Source organism: Pinus tabuliformis, chromosome 1_2 (genome assembly GCF_031772625.1).
Source record: "Pinus tabuliformis cultivar Carrire ecotype Pingquan chromosome 1_2, CPIR1, whole genome shotgun sequence".
NCBI lineage: Eukaryota > Viridiplantae > Streptophyta > Pinopsida > Pinales > Pinaceae > Pinus > Pinus tabuliformis.
In genome coordinates this window covers 791,681,457-791,688,234 of record NC_142298.1, presented here as the reverse complement: position 1 = coordinate 791,688,234, position 6,778 = coordinate 791,681,457, and the positions used below count along the sequence as shown (strand labels likewise).

The 6,778-nt window shown below is 36.1% G+C and overlaps 1 pseudogene across 1 annotated transcript; it reads left to right on the top strand.

Moving 5' to 3' along the window:
* Positions 1-3,768: 3,768 nt before the first annotated feature.
* On the top strand, positions 3,769-5,837 carry LOC149208275 (F-box protein At5g46170 pseudogene; annotated as a pseudogene). Its single transcript, XR_016252728.1, has 2 exons — positions 3,769-3,954; positions 4,096-5,837. The product of XR_016252728.1 is annotated as an F-box protein At5g46170 pseudogene (transcript).
* Positions 5,838-6,778: the final 941 nt, after the last annotated feature.

Sequence of the window (6,778 nt, the reverse complement as noted above, 5' to 3'; positions counted from 1 at the left end):
TCCATGGATGAGCTTCCTTTATAGGAAAGATCCATCCAAATGATAGTACACTGTCCCTCCTCTGATCTCAACTAGGTCTCTATCTGAACTGACATGCATAAGTTATTCATGAGAGAATATTCAGTTATCTGAAGTGCAGCAGTTATATGCAAGCATGCATTAACTAACTGAACTCACAATTAATTTAAACAAACTGTTTAAATCAATCTAACTGGACTTGACTCAGTTAATTGAGCCAACTAATTACAACTCAAATTAGAACTCATCCTTATCTCTTTAACTGATGGATAAATTCCTCAATTAATAGAGAAACTGTTGTATGTCCTCACATAGACTTCATGTTTGATTTTTCACAACTAATTAACTCATGGTGAATTAATTAATTTATTTTCAAACAATTATTAAGTTCAAATTTGAATTTTACTTCCTATTTTAGTCTAGGGACTGACTAAAATTGGAATCCATCCCAAACTGCTAAAAATGACAATGATATTTTTAGCACTTCCATTTTTTATTCCCTGTTGCTCAATCCAACACTGGTACCCAAACTGCTATTTATAGCAGTGCTATTTTTAGCATTTCTTGTTGCTATTTCCATAGTTAAAGCTTCCTCCTTGTCTCTCACATCTTCTTGAGCTTCATTTACACTGCAATGCTAACATTGACTCATTAGTCTTCTAAAGACACAATTTCTTGATTCATCAACTACCTCTTTAACTTTGAAATTTCACACCTAGAGCATCTCTCCTCATGCTTATGCCCCCAATTCATTACAAATTCCTACAACAAACCAACAAACAATCCTTATCTGCCAAATTGATAAAAGCACTCACAAAATTGTCCTTGCAATAGTTGATTTTCCCTGAATTCCCAACTAGTCTCCTCAATTATCCCAACAAACCCTCCGTTTTCTTGCAAACAACAAGACTAAGCTAGAGTGAACCTCCTTCCTCCCAATGATGCCACAAAAAAGGCCCACCAAAGTCATAAAAAACCGTGCTCAAAACAAGTATCAACACAACCACCCAACAAACTAGAAGATGTGCATCCTCAAAATTAAAAGAATTACAGTTATCAATGATTATTCAACCCATGCCATCATAGACAAGAGTGCAACACAATGAAATTTCCCACTCATGTTGGTGATAAAGCGAGAGGATGGTTGATTAAACCTCCCTCACAACTTCCTATGATAGGGAGCACCCTCCCCTGCATGAATACATGACAAGAAAACATACGAGATGACATCCCCTTTGGGTGACGTGCATGTTCCCAATAATTCAATTCTTTCATGATTATTCAAAAGGATGTTTCTTTTCTTTTCTAAATTGGTTTCCATTTAAATTATAGCAATAAATTCCTACAGACACTTTATTTATTTAGCATTTAACATGTTATAATAATTTATTAAAATTGACATTTGAGTGTGTGGACTTTTATAGTTAGAATTAATTAATTAATTTGTTTCAATTGATTAATCTTAAATTTTATTATTTAATTAAATTAATTATTTGATTTATTTAATTATTAATTTAAAATATAAATATTAAAATTTTAAATATTTTATTTAATTTATTTTTGACTTGACATTTTCAAAGTTCTTTTTTTTTTCAAAACTAGCTGTTTATTTAACCCTTAAATATCTAAGGGTCTCTACATTAATCTCATTCCTACGTACACTTTATTTATTTAGCATTTAACATGTTATAATAATTTATTAAAATTGACATTTGAGTGTGTGGACTTTTAGTTAGAATTAATTAATTAATTTGTTTCAATTGATTAATCTTAAATTTAATTATTTAATCAAATTAATTATTTGATTTATTTAATTATTAATTTAAAATATAAATATTTTACTTAATTTATTTTTGACTTAAAACAATTTTTTTTTCAAAACTAGTCGTTTATTTAACCCTTAAATATCTAAGGGTCTCTACATTAATCTCTCTATTTGATCTATTGCCTTGATTTGATTCTCCATCTTGTCCTGGGGATGAACCATATTGGATGATTCGAAACGCGTTGACATATTTCTTATGATGTGATTTTCACCGAAAAAGTTTCTCATATTAGAATTTATGTTGTCATTTTTTTTTTATGGAGAAAGTATTGTTTTAATTAAGATACACAATTTCTAAAAACAACGAAAGATTAACAACTAAAATTGACTTTATTTTATTTTATTTTAATTTTAATTTTTAAAAATAAATAAATATATGTTCATCATCATTTCATATTTTTGCACTATAATCATATTTTAAAAATTTAGTAAAAGCACAACATGAGGATGGAAATGACTCATCTTGACACACCGACTAGGATGATAAGATGGTGTACCTACTCTTTAATATGCTATATGTAAATAAGATAGGATCATGAGATAAACATGGAAATGACTCATCTAATGCATTGATAAGATAAGTACTTGTATTTATTTTAAACTATGGTGAATCAGTAACTTGTTGGAGTAATTTGTGCAAGGTCCAGGATCAAACTTTCCAACTACCATTGTAACACCAAGAGTATATTCAACAACCTACAAGCTAAATATACTAGGAATACATGACTTAGAAAGAATCGAGATATCTTGTATTCACTACAAACAAAGTAACTCCCTAGGCCACCTATTCCTCTAACCTCATCACAACATACTTAACATGTCATTTTGAAAAATTAAACTTGAGTGGAAAAAAATTAATGAGCTACCTTAACCACTCGTTCTACCTTATTTGAAAATATAATTATATCATTAACCAATAATATTTACAAGTATCTTCCCTTATCTTCCCTCCATTCAACTTAAATATGACAATTTGAGGGACATCTTTGCCATGAAATTGGTCCAATAATAAGAATACCTTATTATGAAAATAAGGAAATATTTTATTAAAAAAAAAAAAGAGTATAGATCCTTGAGATTCTTCTCCTCTTTATTCCTTCCATTCAACTTATCCTCTTTATTCCTTCCATTCAACTTAAATATGACAATTTGAGGGACACCTTTGCAATGGAATTGGTCCAATAATAACAATACCTTACTATGAAAATAAGGAAATATTTTATTTAAAAAAACAAAAAAGAGTATAGATCCTTGAGATTCTTCTCCTCATTATCCTCAAGAGGCACTTTAGATCAAGGACTCTTGGAACCAACTTTTTTTTTTGACAACTGGCAAAGTTTATTATAAGGCCCATACCCACATGAAGAAAGATGAAAGCTAGAAAAGAAGATCCTACATGACCGTTTGCCTCCAATCTTTCAACAAGACAAGGTGCCCTTGTTTATGAGAGACACATACTAGCAAGGGGGACAGGGAGGTCAGGACCCTAATGTGCTGATTGATCAAATGGTATTATTTAACCTTATGGTGACCTAGGCCAGGTTGTTAGGGTGGGGGACCATGGCCCTAGAAACGAGTACATCCAACATATGGAACAAACATATGCCGAATTATGGGCAATTGAATGGATAATTACAAATCATTTTGTTGCGTTAAGATTCCCGATGGCAACCGGCGGGAATACCGCTGAGAATCGCCACCTGCCCGGAAGTCCACTGCCGGTTGGCTGACAAAGCAACCGTTAATACCCCAACCAGATGTCCGGGCACCTGGTTGACACGTGTGCCACTAACACAGCTCTAACCCAGACTAACCCGCCGAGTTGTCGGTTATTTGTCAGTCTAACTTTACCCAAGGCAGGGGTTAACGGACTTGGAAGCGAACAAAACCCTAGGAGATAAAAAAATATCTTTAATCACCACGAGAAGTTAGGCGTTCGTGGGCACCGGAAGCTGTGTTGTGTTGACCGGTTTCTAGTCGCATGGAGTAGTTGGCCGGGGCTTGTGAAAAAGGGATGGATGAGAGAATTGGCATTTCAATTGTGTGCGTGGTCGCGGGGTCGAGGCGCGTTCTAGAAGCCCGGTTGCTTCGTCAATGGAGGCCATTTCCAGGTGAGTGATACAACGGCCGTTTAATATTTGCAGTGTGGGGGTTTCTTTAATAAGAAGGTCCGCCTTTAGCCGGCAGATAATGAAGTTTCGGCTTTTTCTTTGCAAGAAACCCCCCCGTGTTTGAATACTTCTTTTTTCCAGATGCTTGTCCTCGTGGAGTTTGCGTATAGGATCCGGGGTTTTGACATATAAATCGACACACTTAGCAGTAGGCTGATAGATTTAGAGGCATATATCATTATGTATCTCGAGTTCTCTCCCCGTAATTATTCACAGATGGGAGGAAGGCCTAGGGTTTGTGAAATGAGCGACAGCGATGATCACATGGATCGGCTACCCGATTCTTTGCTGCTGCTGATCTTTAATAAGTTGGATGATATTAAGTCTCTGGGGAGGTGTTGTGCTGTTTGTAAGAGGTTTAATACCCTGGTTCCACAGGTGGATAACGTGATTGTTAAGGTTGATTGCGTGATATCTGGGGACGAGAATGGATTGAATGTTAAGGGTAAGGGGATTTTTGGACATCTGATGAGATTTGTGCTGGGGAGTATTGTTAAGCCCTTGCAGGCTTTGCAACAGTTTCTGGGGCACAAGAGGGCTATTTTAGAGGAGATTTCGCATCATTCGCCTGGTGAAGTGCTGAGGAACTTTAAGGAGATTAAGCATCTGAGGATCGAGTTACCTGGTGGGGAATTGGGGATCGAGGATGGGGTTCTCTTGAAATGGAAGGCTGAATTTGGGACCACGCTGGAGAGTTGTGTGATTCTGGGAGCCTCGTCCCTAGCAAAGAAGGGGAAGAAGAGCAATCTGTGTCTTAATAATTCGGAGGCAGAAAGTGTTGTCGATGGCGAAAACTTGGTCTCTGTGGAAGATGGCAATGGGAACGGCAATGGCAATAATGGAAATGGCAGCGGTGGCGGCATTCCAGAACCGTTCTACACGAATGGGGGTTTGAAGTTGCGTGTGGTTTGGACGATAAGCTCTCTCATCGCAGCTTCTGCCAGGCATTTTCTGCTACAACAGATCATTTGCGATCACCCTTCTCTAGAGAGCCTTGTTCTCACTGATTGCGATGGTCAGGGTATGCTATGTATGGGAAAACAGCAGCTGTGCGAGTTTAGAGAGAAACCGTTGGTGGCTTCTGCATCGTCCAATCGGACGCAAGTTCCGGCATTGAATATGAAGTTGTGGTATGCTCAATCTCTTGAGCTTCCAGGTGGTATGAGGATGGAGGGAGCCACGCTCGTTGCTATCAGGCCTAGTGATCGGCCAATGGTGAAGAAGGACACTGATGCTTTCATTGCTGGCGCTTTCGAAGAGCCATTTAAAACAGCAGCAAAAGCTCTAGCCAAAGGAAGGACTTATCTCTTGGAAATGAATTCATTCTAGTAGAGTACTCTGAAGCGGGAAGCAGTTAATTTTAGCAATATTCTAACCTCTATTGTATAGTGCTTTCTGCCTCGATCCCCTTTTTTATTTTCTTGATGTGCATATTTTCTTGTTTACTTCTCACCAAGGATGAGGCTTTTGAGCTTCCATACTGTTTAGTCAATGCTCAAAGTATCGTAATCCAAGAAGATTGAGCAAATAGCGTGAAACTAACTTATCTCTAACCAACACAGTGTCTTGTCTTAGAAAACTTACAAGTATGCGTTGGGTTCCTCCTTCTCTTTGCAAGAGGATTATTTTAGCAACTTGTTTCTTGCTGTTGCAGTGCTGCCCTTGTCCGCCTCTTAAAAAAATACTGCTATCATTGCCACTGGTTGTGTCAACTACGTTGAAATTCACCAACGTGATGAGGATATGCTGTAAATGCTGAGATCTTCTTTCTAGCAATGTAAATTATATTGAAACTTGTAATATGATGTTCAATTATTGATCAACCTTATTGTTTTGTGCTTGAAAATTTTCACAAAGGCCGCTGACTATCCTCTGGCTAGGTTTCACTGTTACAGTGTTGTTTATGGGAAGGTTTAGACTATAGATTACTAATTTGAGAGCGAAGTTGTCTGGCAAGATGAACTTGAGCAGTTTGTAACTTTGTTCAAAGTCATGTATATTGGGCATGTGATTGATCCATTTCTGAAGGTTAGTTTTCGAACAGTGGCTGGATTTGGGGCCCAATTTTATTATGGTAGTAAATTTAAAGAATTAACAAGTCTGTATTTTAAAAATTGTGAAGCCAATTTGAAAAGACAGCTAGAGATGTTATGGATATAAGCGTTGATATTCAGTTATTAGAATATGAGATGTAAGAGACCTTTAATTTCAATTGACTTACAACTTACAAGCTGATCGCTTTGTCCCTGTTTTTTATTTGTTATTAGATTAATCATTAAATTGAATTTGGGTTTTTTTTTCTGTTTATTTCTTTGGTCCTACATATGGGTTTGATGTCAATTTGAATGAGGCTACAACAAACTGTTATATTAATTGTTAACTGTAAGGGGAACAGTAATTCCAATATCTTAATTGTGATATGGATATTAGGAGTTCTAAGGCTTTCTGTGATTATATGGGTTGCGTGTAGGTTGGAAGAATTTGTTATTGGACATTTCAAAATGTTCTCCCATATTTTTGGTTTCTTCTGGTATTAGATACAGATAATTAGTATATACTTCAGGTATTAGATACAAATTAAGTTTTAGATGAGAGTACAGGATGATGTTACCCTGCAGATGCTGGGAAACTTTACACTTATGTACTGCAGATATACATATTTATATTGACTTGGGGTGTTACCTGTATGGTATGCTTGACTCATAAGCATTTCAACACGTTATAAATGAGCATGACTTTATTGATTGATTGTTTATACTTGTTA